This window comes from Nicotiana tomentosiformis, chromosome 11, assembly GCF_000390325.3.
Source record: "Nicotiana tomentosiformis chromosome 11, ASM39032v3, whole genome shotgun sequence".
Taxonomy (NCBI): domain Eukaryota; kingdom Viridiplantae; phylum Streptophyta; class Magnoliopsida; order Solanales; family Solanaceae; genus Nicotiana; species Nicotiana tomentosiformis.
The window spans coordinates 98,943,526-98,958,875 of NC_090822.1; the positions used below are offsets into that span (position 1 = coordinate 98,943,526).

At 41.0% G+C, this 15,350-nt stretch overlaps 1 long non-coding RNA gene across 1 annotated transcript; it reads right to left on the reverse strand.

Moving 5' to 3' along the window:
- Positions 1-14,543: 14,543 nt before the first annotated feature.
- LOC138900893 (uncharacterized) lies at positions 14,544-15,093 on the reverse strand. Its single transcript, XR_011412223.1, has 2 exons — positions 14,841-15,093; positions 14,544-14,708 (listed from the first exon to the last, which is right to left on the reverse strand). It is a non-coding gene; the product is annotated as an uncharacterized lncRNA (long non-coding RNA).
- Between the last annotated feature and the right edge of the window lie 257 nt (positions 15,094-15,350).

Consider the following 15,350-nt stretch of genomic DNA (forward strand, 5'->3'; position numbering starts at 1 on the left):
TAAGAAGGATATTAATGTCAAAAACAGTTGTGGTTATGACAGAGTAACCTAAACGGATGAAAGGAGTATACACCATGAGTATCGTCCACATGGAAGTATTGGATGAGATACACTTCACTTTATCTTTGTACCTCATAAAATCAAGATAAGTATAATTATCACATATATCTAAGTAAATTATGATTTTTCATCTTTGTAAATTCATAAAATATACAATCATGACCTCGACAAATAAGTTTACATACGGTAACCCACATTGCTCATTCACAAACACTTTTACGTTGTTATTTTTATAATTATTTACTCAAATTTTTGTTTAAATTACATTAATATTCTTTTACAATCGCATATTACATTCGGTATACCACGTGCAATTAATGCACGTGTCGAGAGACTAGTATAGAATAAATGGACGAACATGCTAATCAGTTTAAGAAACTTTTATTTCCTTATTCTTTGTTACTTTAAGTCTACGAATAAAAGGAAGGAGCCTAATTTTCCTGATTTTACGTTGCACCGTATTTTTAGAACAAGAAGAAAAGAAAAATAAAGTATCGTATAAACTTTCATCTAGCTCTCTAAGTTTTTTAATAAGTAAATATATTTGCATTGTATATGTATGTACGCGTGTTTACCCAAAAAATGGATAGAGTTGAATTTATACGCAGTTCCGAAGATATGCGGTGCAACTTAATACAAAATGTAAGGATAAATAAAATGTAAATATAGACTGGGGAGAATGTAATCTAGACAAAGCAATCAAGAATAGTGAACCTTAGGATTTAACAAATAGAATCAATCTAAGAAACTAGAATAACCACTCTTTCTTGTAAAGGAAATAATACTTTCATTATAATGTAAATCTCAGAAAAAGATGTCCTCTACAGAAATGATAATCAAGCCCTTTTATAGTGAAGGGGTTTGGCTCCAAGCATAATAAAAATAAACATTCAGTGAGAGACCCATGATAAATCAGTTTTTTCATAATTTCTGCCAAGATTCCCTCTAGTGGGATTACAACGGCTTTTGTCTGCGAGATCGGTCTTGCTTAGAATCCTCGATTTTGGTTCGAGCTTGATTTCGGCTCGAACTTGTGATCTTGTTTCGAGCACGATAATGGTTCGAGCCCTCGAATTGATTCCAGGTTGATATAGGTTGGTTTTTGGATTATCAGTACGATAGATCTACCCGCGTCATAGTTCGATCCTTGTTCGAGTTTGATTATGATATCGATCTCAATACGGACCGGCCTCTCCGGGTTCTAGGTTAATTCGTGCTCCCTTCGGGACCTTACTTTGATATACCACCCTTCGAACCGTACCGGACACGCCAAGGCTGAAATCTATTTCGACCGTATACAGATAGTCCCCTCATTTCTCAGAAAGAAATATGGCGAGAAATGATACGATTTTCAACAGCTCGATCGGATTATATCTTGTCGTTTCCATCAGGTTCGACTATGACGCATATAGTAGCTGTCCCGTTGGTTTAATCTTTCAAGGCATTTAATGCAAGTCAGGCGGTGGTCGGCCACTGCTGATAATGAACCGCCGTCGCTTGAACCTATAAATAACTCTCACCTTTATCTTTTACCATTTTTACATCTTCTATCTTCTAGAATTTCTCAATTTCTTTTATACTCTCCAACTTACCAGAAAAGCTGTGATTTTTTCCCGAAAGAAACCCTCATCAATTCTACCAAATCTCTATCACTTTCTTCTACTCCTTACCTTTGAATTCAAAAATGGCGAAAACATCGCAAACCGTTCCTCAGAAAGAGAAGGCTTCATCTTCACAGTGTATCGCCGATGAGACACCGGCAGAACCACGGCCTGAGGAGTGTGTCCCCGTTGCGTGCATCCTTACTTCAGATTTTAAAGTTGATAAAGGTTCATCGGTCCCTGGCCGGTATGAGCCGGTATCGAGGTACATGTATTCGATAACCGAGACGCACCTCGATCTATTGAAGAAGGATTGCAATTGGGGTGAAAAAGAAGTAATAATACCTACCCCTGACGAAGATATCACTTCTTACGTGAAAGGGTTTTTGAACGTATATACTTATCCTTTCACTTTGGGTCCCCTCGATTCCGTCGTTATTGACTTCTGTCGACAATACCAGGTAACCTTAGGCCAGGTCCATCCTTCTTTGTGACGGATCGTTATCCTGATCCGCCATTTCGTGAGCAAAATCGAGGGGATGTCGTTCACCCTCGATCATCTTATCCGGCTGTACCGTCCCCAACTTTTTCGGGGAGGGTTAATAAAACTCCAGTTTTGGGCTACCAAGGCTTTGTTCTCGAGTATTGACGAGGACAGGGACCGGGGTTGGATGAGCAGGTTCGTTCGAGTAAGGACTTCGGACCTGATCCCGACTGAAAAGATGCCCTTTCCCGAGGAGTGGAATATAAAACGTAAGTGTGATCTTGCTGTTGCTTCTATTTTGTTCTTTCATTTACTCTCTTATCGACACTCCTCTTTTCATGATGTAGCTGTTTCCTGGATGCCCGGAGCAGTTCCTGACCTCAAGAACTGGGTTCGAGCTCTTGTTTCGACTTCCACATATACCGAGCGCTCATGGCGTGATTTGTCTAGGGGTCGGTGGGAGGCAAAAAATCACGGTAAGCTCATTTCTCGGACTCTGACGAGGCATTTCTCAAAATATTTTCTATAATGTTTCCATTTATGCAGGTTTGGGTAAAGACGCGGTCTTGAGGTCTCTGTCTAATGAGGAGGATGTTTCGTCTTCCATCCCAAAGCCGATGAAGGAAAATAAAAGGAAGAGAGCCCCGTTGCCCGAATATCCAAAACTGAAGAAGAGGACGGCTCGTAAGCCGAACAAGATTGTTATTCCTTTGACCGTAGAATCCGTTTTGTGCCTAAAGGATGAAGAAGAAGAAGAAGAAGAAGAAGAAGAAGAAGAAGAAGAAGAGGAGGACAATGAGTCCACGCTGGCGGTCCGAACGAAGAGAGCCACCGATGCTTCATTGCCGACTGGATCGATGATATTCTATGGGGCTCCGCCTCGAACTGAAGATATACCGGAGAGAGGTTCAAATAGAGTCCCCGAACTATCGGATGTCGAAGACGCCTCTCATCGGAGTCAACCGGTAGGGGTTATAATCGAAGAGCCCCTCGAACCCCTCCGAGCCAAGGGAAATGCTCCAAGCGATTCACTTGGGGCAGCGGCGATCGAGGATTCACCTACCTTTCCTGCTTTTTCCGTAGGAGTGATTTGGAAGCTCAAGCTCTGGGGGCCCTCGATCTAGACAGGCCTCATGAAGAAGAGGATCCGTTTCGTGACCTATTTACCTGTATCGAGGACGTTGCCGGTGCCGGTGATGAATCGGATCTTTTTAACGGTTTGCGGTAGGCTTTGAATTAGGTGAGTTAAAAATCTTTTTGTTGGTACTGCCTTTATGTTCTTTTTTCATTAACTCCGCTTCTTGTTTCAAGGCTGCGGTAGTCCATCGAGAACAATGTTCTCATTCCCAGAATGAGCTGCATCGATACGCGGTCGACCTAAATCGCGCTACTGACAAGAGGAACTCTCTTAGACTTTCCTTAGGGCAGAGAGAGGAGAAAATAAAAGACCTCCGAGCTGAGCTGGCCAAGGCTTATCGAGATCAGAATGATTTGTCTGAGCAGGTAATGATGCTTTTGAAAACCTATGGGTTCGATACCAGAACGATAGCTAACATTTCGGTCTCACAGCTGCAGCAAAAAATCGAGATGGTAGGGAAGCTTCGTGAGGAGGTCGATGTGATAAGGATGGAATCCTTGCGGTGGAAAGAAGGTATGGACCGCTTGCTGTAGAAAAAGAGACTGCTCGAGCCCAGTTATCGTCATCTGAAACCCAACTTCAGAAAATGAAGGAAAAAGGCTTGGCTCAAGCAAGAAAGATTGAGGAGCTTGAGGCTCGGTTGGCCTCAGTACTCGCCAAGGCCGAATCTGATGCTGAAACGGCAAAGGCCTCTGCGGATGTGCTCGTGGCCGTCTATCGGGCCGATGCTGAAGCTGCCCAAGTCCAGGCAAGAGAGGCAGCTGAATCCGCCGATGGTCGGGCGCATTGGGTCGCCGAACTTGCTAAGTACCGATCCAAAAGGAAAACTCTCGAGGAGATTCATGCTCGCTACCTCGATCTCATAGAAGAGATAAAAAGGGCAAAAGAACTCGAAGCTGATGCTGAAGCTCTGGTTTCCGATGATGATGATGACGACGATGGGAGCAAGAGCGGATCCGAAAACGGGGGGGAACCTGATAAAGAAGAGACTTCTCCCGTTTGAAAATTTTAGTTCTTAGTTTTTATGTTGTAATCACCCATGCAGATAAATTTGTGTATAGGCATATCTTCTCTTTCGCTGACTCGCTTTTGTTTTGGTTTCCTATGTTGCGAGGACTTTATTTGCCTTGTGAATATTTCCATAATGTTTTAAACCACTTAATCAAACTTGGACCTCGCAGTCTCTGCAATCGAGCGAGCGTTTATTCAATTTTGGGGCAATGTAGCCCTTTAGACTTATTAGTTGTCAATGATTTGATCTTTGAAGAAAATATAGCCCGTGGGCGTAACGGTCGAGCGAGTGCTTGCTCGCACTCGAATTAATGTAGCTCGTAGGCTTGGTCGAGTGAATGATTCGAACTCGAATTAATGTAGCCCGTAGGCTTAATGGTCAAGTGAGTGTTTGCTCGCACTCAAAAAATAGCCCATAGGCTTGGTCGAGTGAATGATTTGAACTCGAATTAATGTAGCCTGTAGGCTATTTAGTCGAGTGAGTGTTTGCTCGAACTCGAAATAAAAAATAGCGCGTAGGCTCGGTCGAGTGAATGATTCGAACTCGAATTAAGCTATTTGGTCGAGTGAGTGTTTGCTCGAACTCGAAATAAAAAAAATAGCCCGTAGGCTTGGTCGAGTGAATGATTCGAACTCGAATTAATGTAGCCCGTAGGCTATTTGGTCGAGTGAGTGTTTGCTCGAACTCAAAATAAAAAATAGCCCGTAGGCTTGGTCGAGTGAATGATTCGAACTCGAATTAATGTAGCCCGTAGGCTATTTGGTCGAGTGAGTGTTTGCTCGAACTCGAAATAAAAAATAGCCCGTAGGCTTAATGGTCGAATTATATCTTAATTCTTTGCACGTTATTACATGCTTGGGTTCGGGCCAACCTATATGAGCATGGCACGCTTCGACCATTTGGCTCTTTACAGTTTTCCTATCGGGACCCTGTTGCTGTGAAATAACTCTCTTACGGGGCCTCGGATATTGTTATAAATGCTGCACGACCAGTGGTTGCCTCATTAAAAACCTTGCCGAAAAATCCATTTGGGATAAAATCGGTCTAAGGGAAAAAGAGTGCAACGCGTGCTTTCTGGCGAGAGATCCGTCCCTTGTTCGGACTTCTGCAAGGGTCAGTTTCGAGATATAAACGAATATGGAGAGGTTGTACCTTAACAGTAGTATCGTTTTAGATGTGATACATTCCAGTTTCTTGATAACTGTTCGCCGTTTATAATGTCGATCCTGTACGACCCCTTTCCGATGTCCTCGAGTACCTGATATGGTCCTTCCCAATTCGGTCCTAGCTTCCCTTCATTCGGATTTCGGGTATTGGTGGTAATTTTTCTCAATACTAAATCCCCAGGCTTGAAATGGCGGAGCTTGGTTCTTCGATTATAATATCTTTCGATTCGCTGCTTCTAGACGGCCATTCGGACGAGGGCAGCTTCTCGCCTTTTCGTCCGATAGTTCGAGGCTTGTGTTCATAGCCTCGTTATTTGATTCTTCCATCGAGAATCGAAATCTGGCACTGGGTTTACCAACCTCGACTGGTATCAATGCTTTGGATCCATATACTAAGGAGAACGGGGTCGCCCCCGTACTGGATTTTTATGTTGTTCGATATGCCCAAAGGACTTCGGGTAGGATTTCTCTCCATCTCCCTTTAGCGTCGTTCAACCTCTTCTTTAAGTTTTGAATGATAGTTTTATTTGTTGATTCGTCCTGCCCATTCCCACTGGGTGGTATGGTGTCGACAATATCCTTCTTATCTTGTGGTCTTCGAGGAATCTTATTACTTTGCCGCCAATGAATTGCTTTCCATTGTCACATACTATTTCGGCGGAAATCCCGAATCGGCATATGATATGATCCCAAATAAAGTCTATAACTTCTTTCTCCCTTATTTTCTCGAATGCCTGCACTTCAACCCATTTAGAAAAATAGTCAGTCATAAACCAAATGAATTTGGTTTTACCTGGGGTCGATGGCAGAGGGCCGACAATATCCATTCCCCATTTCATGAAAGGCCATGGGGATAGGACCGAATGGAGTTGTTCTCCGGGCTGGTGAATCATTGGTGCGAACCTTTGACATTTATCGCATTTACGAACAAATTCCTTCATATCTTTGCCCATATCGATCCAATAATACCCTGCTCTGATTATTTTTTGGACTAATGTGTCGGCTCCAGAGTGATTCCCGTAAGTACCCTCATGCACTTCCCGTAGGACGTAATCGACATCCCCCAGACCCAAGCATACCGCCAACGGTCCATCGAACGTTCTTCGATACACTAATTCGTCTGAAGCCAGAGTGAATCGAGCAGCTTTGTTCCGTAGGGTTTTGGAATCTTTAGGGTCCAATGGGAGTTTTCCATTTTTCAAATATTCGATATACTTGTTTCTCCAATCCCAGGTTAAGCTTGTAGAAATTATTTCGGCGTGTCCTTCTTCGATTACCGATCTTGAAAGTTGAACAACATTCCCCGAGCCCGTGTCATCTACCTCGATCGACGACCCCAAATTCGCCAGTGCGTCGGCCTCATTATTCAGTTCCCGTGGCACATGCCGTAAAGTCCATTGCTTGAAATGGCGCAAAGTGATAAGCATTTTATCTAAATACCTCTGCATTCTACCTTCTTAAACTTCGAAAGTTTTGTTTACTTGACTCACCACCAGCAAGGAATCGTAATTGGCTTCAATGATTTCTGCTCCCAAATTTCTATCTAGCTCGAGACCTGCAATCATGGCTACATACTCGGCCTCGTTGTTAGTCAATCTGATAGTTTTAATAGATTGCCTAATAATGCCACCCGTGGGTGGTTTCAAAACTATGCCCAGCTCGGACCCCTTTACGTTCGAAGCCCCATCCGTAAAAAGGATCCATACCCCCGATGATGTACCTGATTTCAACAGTTCTTTTTCGACTTCGGGTACGAGGGCCGGTGTGAAATCGGCCACGAAGTCTGCTAAGACTTGAGACTTGATGGTCGTGCGGGGTTGATATTCGATATCGTACCCACTGAGTTCGACGGCCCATTTGGCCAGTCGGCCTGATAACTCGGGTTTGTGCAAAATATTACGAAGCGGGTATGTGGACAGTACGCATATGGGATGACACTGGAAATATGGCCTTAACTTCCTCGAGGCGCTTATCAGTGCAAGCGCCAACCTTTCTAGGAGCGGATATCTAGTTTCTGCCTCTCCTAAGGTTCGACTTGTATAATAAACGGGGAATTGCGTACCTTGCTCCTCTCTAACTAGGACACCGCTTACGGCGACTTCCGATACTGCCAAGTACAAACAAAGTTTCTTGTCCGTTTTTGGAGTGTGAAGCAGTGGTGTGCTTTATAGATATCACTTTAGTCCTTCTAATGCTTGTTGGCACTCCGGGGTCCAAGAAACATCGTTCTTCTTTTTTAGTAGAGAAAAGAATTTATGACTTCGATCAGACGATCTCGAGATGAACCAGCTTAAGGCGGCGATCTGACCCATTAGTCTTTGTACGGCCTTCACGCTGTCTACGACGGTGATGTCTTCAATGGCCTTGATTTTATCGGGGTTAATCTCTATTCCCTGATGTGACACCATGAAGCCGAGGAACTTGCCCGAACCGACCCCGAAGGCACATTTTTTGGGGTTGAGCTTCATTTTGTATTTCCTCATAATCTCGAACGTTTCCTACAAATGAATTAAATGGTCCTCTACGCGCATGGACTTGACCAACATGTCATCAATATAAACTTCCATTGATTTTCCTATTTGTTCTTCGAACATTTTATTCACTAGGCTTTGGTAAGTGGCCCCTGCATTTTTTAGCCCGAAGGGCATCACATAATAATAATACGTTCCATATTTGGTGACAAATGAGGTTTTTTCCTGGTCCTACGGGTTCATCTGTATTTGATTATACCCGGAATAGGCATTGAGAAAAGTGAGGATCTCGTGGCCGGCCGTGGCATCGATCATGCGATCGATGTTGGACAATGGAAAAGAATCTTTGGGGCATGCTTTGTTCAAATCCTTATAGTCCACTCACATTCGAAGTTTGTCCCCTTTTTTAGGGACTACAACTACGTTGGCTAACCATTCGGGATATTTTACCTCCCGAATGGACCCTACTTTGAGAAGTTTGGTTACCTCGTCCTTTATGAAGGCGTTCTTTCTGTCGGACTGGGGGTCTTCTTTTTTGCTTTACCGATCTGAACCTAGGGTCCAAACTTAGTTGATGCATCGTTATGTCCGGTGGGATCCCTGTTATATCTAAATGGGACCAGGCAAAACAATCGATGTTATTGATAAGAAATTGAACGAGTTTCTTCCTGAGTTCAGGGCTCAACCTCGTTCCCAAGTATACCTTTCGCTCGGGCCGGCGCTCGATCAATATGACTTGCTCTAGCTCCTCGATCGTCGATTTTGTGGCGTCGGAGTCATCAGGAATTACGAAAGATCGAGGGACCCTTTGGTCTCCATCCTCTTCGATTTCCTGGTTGTCTGGCTGGGTTGAAGCCGATGTCTGTGATTGCTATTTGGTATCCCGTTCTCCTTCCGGGCCCGATCCTTTTATCGGTGAAAGTGAGGACACTGGTTTGACTTCGTCGACGACGAACATTTCTTTCGTGGCTGGTTGTTCTCCGTACACCATTTTGACATCTCCCGACGCCGGATATTTGAGGACCTGGTGTAGGGTCGAAGGCTTAGCTCTCATGTTGTGGATCCATGGCCTTTCGAAAAGGGCATTATACCTCATATCGCCTTCGATCATGTGAAACTTTGTTTCCTGGATGGTTCCAGCCACGTTTATTGGTAAGACTATCTCTCCTTTGGTGGTTTTACATGCCATATTGAACCCGTTTAGGACCAGAGTTGCAGGTACGATCTGATCCTGCAGGCCGAGCTGCTCCACTACCTTCAATCGAATGATGTTGGCCGAGCTATCTGGATCGATCAACACACGCTTAATTTTAGTTTTATTTACGAGTACGGATATTACCAGCGCATCGTTATGAGGTTGGATGACCCCCTCTGCATCTTCATCACCAAAGGACAGAGTCCCCATGGGTGTGTAATCTTGAGTCCGAGATCGCTTTTCCCTCAACATCGATGTTTTAGTGCGTTTAAGCATTGGTCCCCGGGGGGTATCGATGCCGCCGATGATCATGTGGATAACGTGTTGTGGTTTTTCTTGCTCGTTTTGCTTGCCGAAATCCCTACTTCTAAAATGGCTCTTTGCCCTATCGCTCAGAAACTCCCGAAGATGCCCTTTGTTAAATAGGCGAGCTATTTCCTCTCTCAGTTGCTTGCAATCTTCCGTTCTGTGGCCATGGGTACCATGATATTCGCACGTTTGATTGGGATTTCTTCGGGCAGGATCGGTCTGCATTGGTCGAGGCCATTTAGTGTCTTCGATACGTCCGATGGCCGACACGAGGGCAGATGCACCAACGTTGAAGTTATATTCTGATAATCGAGGTGCTTCTATAGGTTCGGCATATTTATCGAAGCCGCCTTTACTCATAAGCCCCCGAGAATTTTGTCCCCGATCAATTCTTTGATTGTTCTGAACTGCGTTGCGTGTTGAACCGTTGTTCACTCGATCGGCGACGTACGGTCGATATCGGTCTCTGTTCGACCTTTGTTCTCTGTCGATCTGCTTTTGATTAATAACTATCTTGTTCTGATGAACAGATCCATACGGGGCCCCCGACTGATCATCCTCGACCTTAATTTTCGATTGATATCGGTTGTGCACATCTACCCAAGTTACCGCTGGATACTCGATCAAATTTTGTTTCAGCCGATGTGATGCTGTTGAACTTAGCTCGTTCAACCCTTGGGTGAAAGCTTGTATGGCCCAGTCGTCTGTGACCGGGGGTAATTCCATGCGTTCCATTTGAAACCGGGATACGAATTCCCTCAGCATTTCTCCCTGCCTTTGCTTTACTTTGAAGAGGTCTGATTTTCTCGTTGCAACCTTTATGGCACCAGCATGCGCTTTTACGAACGAATCTGCTAACATGGCAAAAGAATTGATGGAATTCGGTGGTAAATTGTGGTACCAAATCATAGCTCCTTTCGAGAGGGTCTCCCCGAACTTTTTTAACAGCACGGATTCGATCTCATCATCTTCCAAATCGTTGCCTTTTATGGCACATGTGTAAGAGGTGACATGTTCGTTAGGATCGGTAGTACCGTTATATTTGGGAATTTCGGGCATACAGAATTTTTTGGGGATTGGCTTCGGTACCGCACTCGACGGAAAAGGCTTTTGTATGAATTTTTTCGAATCAAGCCCTTTTATCATTGGTGGAGCCCCTGGGATTTGGTCGACCCTGGCATTGTACGTTTCCACCCTCTTATCGTTTGCTTCGACTCGTTTTGTGAGTTCTTCGAGCAATTTAGTAATTTCGGGGGTAGTCCCCGATTCCTGCTCGTTAGATTTCACTATGGCAGGCTCTGTTCTGGGGGTGATTTCTCGAAGTGGATTGGAAACCGGCCTGCTATGTGCACGAGTTTGGCTCTGTAGCTGAGCTATCGCTACTTGTTGGGCTTGCAACATTTCGAAGATCATGCGTAAGCTTGCCCCGATTTCTCCTGGGCTTTGGGTGTCTTGGGCTATGGATCGAGCACCGCCCTGAATGCTTCTTTCTAATTCGGAACGCTGGCTTGCTTCCAAAGCAATTTATGAATTGACATCCAGTGGTATTTCGGCTCTAATCTCAGGTGCTTGGATTCGAGCCTCGGGTGGTGCCAAGTTGTTGGTTTCATCTTGAAGGCCGGCTTCGTAATCGGTCGGTGGAGCCATTCGATCGGTTGCTATTCGTAGTCGACCCTGAATTGAAGATGTTTTCGGAAATGAGTGACCACTGTTATCCTCGGCCCCACGGTGGGCGCCAAACTGTTTACCCGAAAAATAGATAGAGTTGAATTTATACGCAGTTCCGAAGATATGTGGTGCAACTTAATACAAAATACAAGAATAAATAAAATGTGAATATAGACTGGGGATAATATAATCTAGACAAAGCAATCAAGAATAGTGAACCTTAGGATTTAACAAATAGAATCAATCTAAGAAACTGGAATAACCACTCTTTCTTGTAGAGGAAATAATACTTTCATTATAATGTAAATCTCAGAAAAAGATATCCTCTACAGAAATGATAACCAAGCCCTTTATAGTGAAAGGATTTGGCTCCAAGCATAATAAAAATAAACATTCAGTGGGAGACCCATGATAAATCAGCTTTTTCATAATTTCTGCCAAGATTCCCTCTAGTGGAATTACAACGGCTTTTTGTCTGCGAGATCGATCTTGCTTAGAATCCTCGATTTTGGTTCGAGCTTGATTTCGGCTCGAACTTGTGATCTTGGTTCGAGCCTGATAATGGTTCGAGCCCTCGAATTGATTCCAGGTCGATGTAGGTTGGTTTTTGGATTATCAGTACGATAGATCTACCCGCGTCATGGTTCGATCCTTGTTCGAGTTTGATTATGATATCGATCTTAACACGGACCGGCCTCCCCGGGCTCTAGGTTAGTTCGTGCTCCCTTCGGGACCTTACTTCGATATACCACCCTTCGAACCTTACCGGACACGCCAAGGCTGAAATCTATTTCGACCGTATACAACGCGTAATCAGAAAATACTTGATTGTTATTTTGTTTGACTCAATTTGTGACAAACAACTTAAACTCTATAATTAACAATTTAATAATATTTGAGTTATATCACACAGTTATAAGTTAATAATTCTGTTTTCAAAGTTTTTAAGTTTTTATTCTAATTTATAAAATTCGGAATAAAAATGAGAAACATTTCAAAATATTCTTATTTAAGTAAATTATCTTTGTAGAATGTGCACAATAACAAAAAGGTTTTTAGAAAATATATATAATTAAAAAGACATTTTCCAAAATCAATTTCGGACTTACTTTTAAAAAGCTTAATTAAAATGAGAACTGGTCATAACGTACAAGAAACTAAAACAATATTAACTTTTATTTTGTAACTCAAGTACAAAATTTAGTGGCAGATTATTTGAAGAAATTGTTGAGACAATCTCTTCAAAACTCTGTCGAAATTCCTCTTACACGTGCAAAGAAGCTGAGACCCTCCTTAAGGTTCCTCTTTTGTTTTCCTACTGTTTGCATACACATACAAATCATTTCAGCTGTTTGAGATGAGGACAATAATCACATTTTCTCCGAGTTATCAGTCAAAGGCAGATCCAGAATTTGAAACTTATGAGTTTCTACCGTAATTTCAAATTAATATGTAATAATATTTGGGTTCACAGTTAGATATTTATAAATATTTAGTAATTTCTTAATATAAATACAGGGTCTACACAAAAGTTACTGGGTTTCCGAAAACCCGTAGCCAATGCTCTAGGTCCGCCCCCTGTTATCAGTTGTCTTGAACAACTATATAATCATACATCCTCGATTCTTTTTTAGTTGTTGGAAAAAATTGAAAAAATAATAACCAAAATTTAATGTGAATTGCGTACAATTATTCCTAAAATCTAAAATATATAGGGTATTTTTATGTCAATCGAAAGGTAAGATTATTGCATTTGAATATATGCCATACACTACATACCTGCAACATACTAAAAGAATAGCAAAATATGCATATAACATCATTAATGATAGCGTATTCATCATCAAACTTGAACTGAATTCTCAAATAATGCCATATGTTCAACTCTTCCCTACTCCATAACCAATGAAAATTATGCACAAAAAAATTGTATGAAATAATATAATTGCGGCAAAAGCAATAACAACGAAAGAAAAACAAAGAAAAGGGAAAAAGAAGAAAGTAGAAAGAAATTTTATGTACATAAAGTTTCGAACGAAAAAGAGAGGAATTATTAACGAAGAAAAGAAGTTGTGAAGAAGAGGATGTGTGTTAGTATTTGTAAAATTTATAATAACCAATATAATTAGTAACTGACATTGGGTAATAGAAATGGGAAGAGTAACGTCTAGTGAGTAATTGTAAATAATGGAATGAGTATTAAATCTATCAAGTGTAATTGTAATGGACGTGTTCTTTTGAACGTGTCTTTTAAGAATATGAGGAGTGGGTAACCGAAGGAAAACAATATAAGTGGAATATTTGGGAGTTATGAACACAATTAATAGAGGATTTATAGGGGGAGGGGAAAAGTTTGAAAGAGGCAATAATTAGCTATTAAGATATCTAATAAAGAAACGGTTATACGTTGGTCTTATAGAGATTTTTGGGCTACTAAAAATAAGATAAATGCAAAATTGAGGGAAAAAACTCAAAAAAAATGAGAAAAAAGTAAGGCAGTTAATTTATGAAAAGAACTCAATCCTTGTAATCAGAGAACCCAGAATCACTGATTTCATAATTTCATGTAATAATGCTGGAAACCAACACAATAACAACAACGAATACAACACACATAATTTGTTGCGGCACGCAACCCGATCCCACCCTACTCACACAATCCTCCCTTATTTAACCATAGCATCAATTATCAATATCAAGAATCGCAAATAAAATCCGTTGCGGCGTGCAACCCAATCTCACCATATCATCATAATTTATGTCATAATCCTCCCTTATTTCATCAGGTCATAATTTATTAATATCAAGTATTAGGTACGCAACCGTTACGGCGTGCAACCCGATCTCACCATATCATTATAATCAATATCAAAATCCTCCTTTATTCCACCACTAGTTAATTAATATGTGTTTCGTACAGTCAGACATTTCTTTTCTTTCTGTCAGACATTAAAATTGGACTCTCACATGTGCGGAACCAAGACGCAATAACTTTACATATTCACAAGAAGATATTGTCAAATAGTTATACTAAAAGAAAAAATAAAACAAAAATTACATAAAATCTTCTAAAGACAAATGATTATTTGATTTTTCTTTTATTATTAAAAAACGTAAGATTCAAACTCAAAATGAGAAGAGTATCAAGAAGAAGAAGAAGAAGAAGAAAGAGACTATGATTGTTCCCTTGTAAGTCACAAAAAAGTGTAATTTCACCCTCTACCCCTCCCCCTACTCCCCGCTCCATATCAATAACAGCACGGGAGAGATAATCTTATAAATATTACGAAATATTATTAACTTTACCAGTATTCCTTTTTCCATATATATGCATAACCAGAAGACCAACATAATACGAATACCAAAAGAAGCAAGTGCACACTAAACCCAGGGAAAAAAAGGATATAAACAAATTTTTAAAAAAAATGTATGATAAGAAGAAACAGAAAAATAAGAAAACTTCAAATCCAACACATACAAAATATATATTCAGATCTCTAAAGTATGAGAAAACTTCACGTCATACACAATATTTGGCTGAATATATAGACAGTATTTGTTGTCGGTTTGCTTTCGAATATTTGAGCTCCCGTTGTATGATAATCTATCAAACACAAAAGAACAAAATTAATCGAAACCATCAGTAATAGCAATATCTTAAGTACATATAATTATACATCCTAATTTAAAATTTAAAATTAAATAGCAAAAATCTCTACGAAAGATTCAACACTACCGGACATACTGAAAGGGATGAAATAAATGGGCAAATATATGACATTTGAAAATGATTAAAATTGGGAGATGTGGATATGCTTTTAGATCCTCTTCAGAACTGTTTTTCTTTTCTTCTTTTTTTTAAATCTTTGTTTTTTGGGTGATGAGACTTTTGGGTTTTATAGTTGATATTTGATAGAAAAATGTATGTGAGGCTTCTGAAATTCCACCAGAAAGAAACGGTTCTTTATTTATGAGGCGTTTCAATTTTGAATTGGTGGAAACGGTTGTTTACTTGATAATGAATTGAGGCATTTATACATTAAATTGGACATAAAGAATAAGAGAAAAAAAAGGAAAAAAATCCAGATAAAAGATAAATATGAATGTTGGGCAATGAGATGTGCCACGTCATTCTTTTTTTGTCCGGCTTTATATATATAGATAGATATTATAATTGTTGCGGCGTGCAACCCGATCCATAAACATTGTCAATAAAAGCAGTCAATTCAATAGCTCAATTTACAAG